Raw genomic sequence first — 3,534 nt, 5'->3', positions numbered from 1 at the left:
CCCAGGCTAGAGTGCAATGGCGCTATCTCAGCTCACTGCAACCTCCACCTTCTAGGTTCAAGCGATTTTCCTGCCTCAGTCTCCTGAGTAGCTGGGATCACAGGCATGCACCACTATGCCTGGCTAATTTTGTATTTTTCATAGAGATGGGATTTCTCCATGTTAGTCAGGATGGTCTCGAACTCCCAACCTCAGGTGATCCACTCGCCTCGGACTCCCAAAGTGCTGGGATTACAGGTGTGAGCCACCACGCCTGGCCCAACTCTATATCTTGAATAGCCGTGGAGGTCCAATTTAATAAAGCTTAAATAGATGCACAGATGAGGAAATATCCCAGCCCAAATGATGAGGGTCAGTTTCTTCAAAACCCCCAAAATATACCATCCCCTAAAAATGAGCTTACCCTGTTTAGAACCTGGCAGTCGCCAGTCCCCATACTTACGAACTCAAGGATAATTAAATGGTCTATATCATTTAATATTACAATAGCTAATGTGAGTAAATGGAATTCTACTTGTACATGATAGGCTTTACCACTATGAAATGTTTTTACACAAGGACTAAAATGGCACTATGATCAAACTAAAACAGATTTTTTTTTAATAGATGGGGTCTGGCTTTGTTGCCTACACTGGAGTGCAGTAGCACAATCACAACTCTGTATTGCCTGTAACTCCTGGGCTTAAGGAATTCTCCCGTCTCAGCTTCCTGAGTAGCTGGGACTACAGGGACATGCCACCATGCCTGCCTATTTTTTCTTTCTTTTTTTTTTTTTTTTTTTTTTTGCAGAGTCAGGGTCTTGCTCAGGCTGGTTTCAAACTTCTGGCCTCAAATTATCCTGCCGCCGCCTCGGCCTTCTGAAGCACTGGGTTTGTGAGCCACCATACCTGGCCAGAGATTATTAAATACAGTATTGGGGGAATAAAAATTAGGACTACAATTGTAAACTCTTCTGATATAGATACAATTACTGATAAACTTAGTGCCTTGGACAATTTGCAGAAAGATGCAAACATGATAGAATCAAAATCTAAACAAGATATGAAAATAAAGAAAAACAAAAATGGAATTGGGAAAGCATTTGGAATTGGACATCTGGTAATAAAATCCTATTGCAAAAAAAATATATAGTGAAGAATTTTCAGAAACCTTCACTTGCATGAGTACCACTGGTTATTCAACAACTACAATGTGTACTTGCTGGTACTGAAGTACAATATTATACCTACTCAGGCAAACAATTAGGTATTGACATACTGCTGTCTATGTAGAGATTAAATGCTGGTGTAAAATGATTGATCATATTATAGGTAAGAGAGCCGAAATTTGGCATCGCAGATTGAAATTTATGAAAACTGAAATAATAAAATGAATTTCACTAAAGTACATTTTCTTATTTACATAGTTTATGATGTGTTATGTAATTCATGAATCTTCAAAAGAAACATATTGAGCTATTCAATAAAAATTTACATTACAGCTTTAGGCCACCGAGCCCCATCTGTTGATTATGTACTTGGTATAAATTGGCGAGGGGGGGAACAAAACAAGAGTGAAAACTAAGCCTCAAAGTATAAAGCATGTAGCAAAACAGACTACTAAAATTATTAATTTCTAACCCTGTTATATATGGAGAATTCTTATGTGGAGGTAATAAAGAATTTGTTCAAATATGCATTAGTGGTATGACAGTTTCAAATAGCCCACTGAACTAGGAAATATTCACTACCAAGGGGGTCAGGTATACTGATCTGGTCAACCTGGACATTGACATGAGATGTTCTTATGGAGTGACAGCTCCACTTGATGCTATCCTATCACAAAATATTACTACCTGATGTTGATACCATTAACAATTGAATACAGAAAGTAAGGTCTCTCTACAAGACAAGACCAACATCTCTGTAATATAAATGGGACTGTGAGTGTAATAGATTTAGGGTTTCTGAAAGAATTTTGAAAGTTAAGGATCCAACGCCTGTAATCCCAGCACTTTGGGAGGCTGAGGCAGCTGGATCACGCGGTCAAGAAATTGAGACCATCCTAGCCAACATGGTGAAACCCCGTCTCTACTAAAAATACAAAAAAAATCGGCTGGACATGGTGGCACGCACCTGTAATCCCCGCTACTCGGGAGGCTGAGGCAGGAGAATCACTTGAACTGGGGAGGCGGAGGCTGCAGTGAGCCGAGATCACGCCACTGCACTCCGGCCTGGCAACAGAGTGAGACTCTGTCTCAGAAAAAAAATAAAATAAGAAAAAGAAAAAGAAAGTTAAGGATCCTACCAACAAAATTGGAATATGAGACTGAGGAAATTCGATTCCAGCTAAACCCAGAATTGATTATGTTGATGAACACGTGAATTTCATGTGTGTGAAAACATATGAACTCCTCGTTGTCAGTCTAATGACAGTGAAAGCAAAAAACACATCGAAGATGTAGGGAAATGACAATACAGAGTGGGCTCGTAACTGCATTCTAGATACTGGGCTTGATTTCTATTAAGGTTTATAATTCTAGATCCTTGAGGAATCGCCACACTGTCTTCCACTATGGTTGAACTAGTTTACAATCCCACCAACAGTGTAAAAGTGTTCCTATTTCTCCACATCCTCTCCAGCACCTGTTGTTTCCTGACCTTTTAATGATCGCCATTCTAACTGGTGTGAGATGGTATCTCATTGTGGTTTTGATTTGCATTTCTCTGATGGCCAGTGATGATGAGCATTTTTTCATGTGTCTGTTGGCTGCATAAATGTCTTCTTTTGAGAAGTGTCTGTTCATATCCTTTACCCATTTTTTGATGAGGTTGTTTTTTTCTTGTAAATTTGTTTGAGTTCTTTGTAGGTTCTGGATATTAGCCCTTTGTCAGATGAGTAGATTGCAAAAATTTTCTCCCATTCTGTAGGTTGCCTGTTCACTCTGATGGTAGTTTCTTTTGCTGCGCAGAGCTCTTTAGTTTAATTAGATCCCGTTTGTCAATTTTGACTTTTGTTGCCATTGCTTTTGGTGTTTTAGACATGAAGTTCTTGCCCATGCGTATGTCCTGAATGGTATTGAACTAGAAATACCATTTGACCCAGCCATCCCATTATTGGGCATATACCCAAAGGATTATAAATCATGCTGCTATAAAGACACATGCACACGTATGTTTATTGCGGCACTATTCACAATAGCAAAGACTTGGAACGAACCCAAATGTCCATCAATGACATACTAGATTAAGAAAATGTGGTGCAACACACCATGGAATACTATGCAGCCATAAAAAACGATGAGTTCATGTCCTTTGTAGGGACATGGATGCAGCTGGAAACCATCATTCTCAGCAAACTATCACAAGAACAGAAAACCAAACACCGCATGTTTTCACTCATAGGTGGGAATTGAACAATGAGAACACTTGGACACAGGAAGGGGAACATCACACACCAGGGCCTGTTGTGGGGTGGGGAGAGAGGGGAGGGATTGCATTAGGAGATATACCTAACGTAAATGATGAGTTAATGGGTGCAGCACATGCACCAACA

The sequence above is a fragment of the Papio anubis genome, chromosome 7 (assembly GCF_008728515.1).
Source record: "Papio anubis isolate 15944 chromosome 7, Panubis1.0, whole genome shotgun sequence".
Taxonomy (NCBI): domain Eukaryota; kingdom Metazoa; phylum Chordata; class Mammalia; order Primates; family Cercopithecidae; genus Papio; species Papio anubis.
This window is presented reverse-complemented; position numbering follows the sequence as displayed.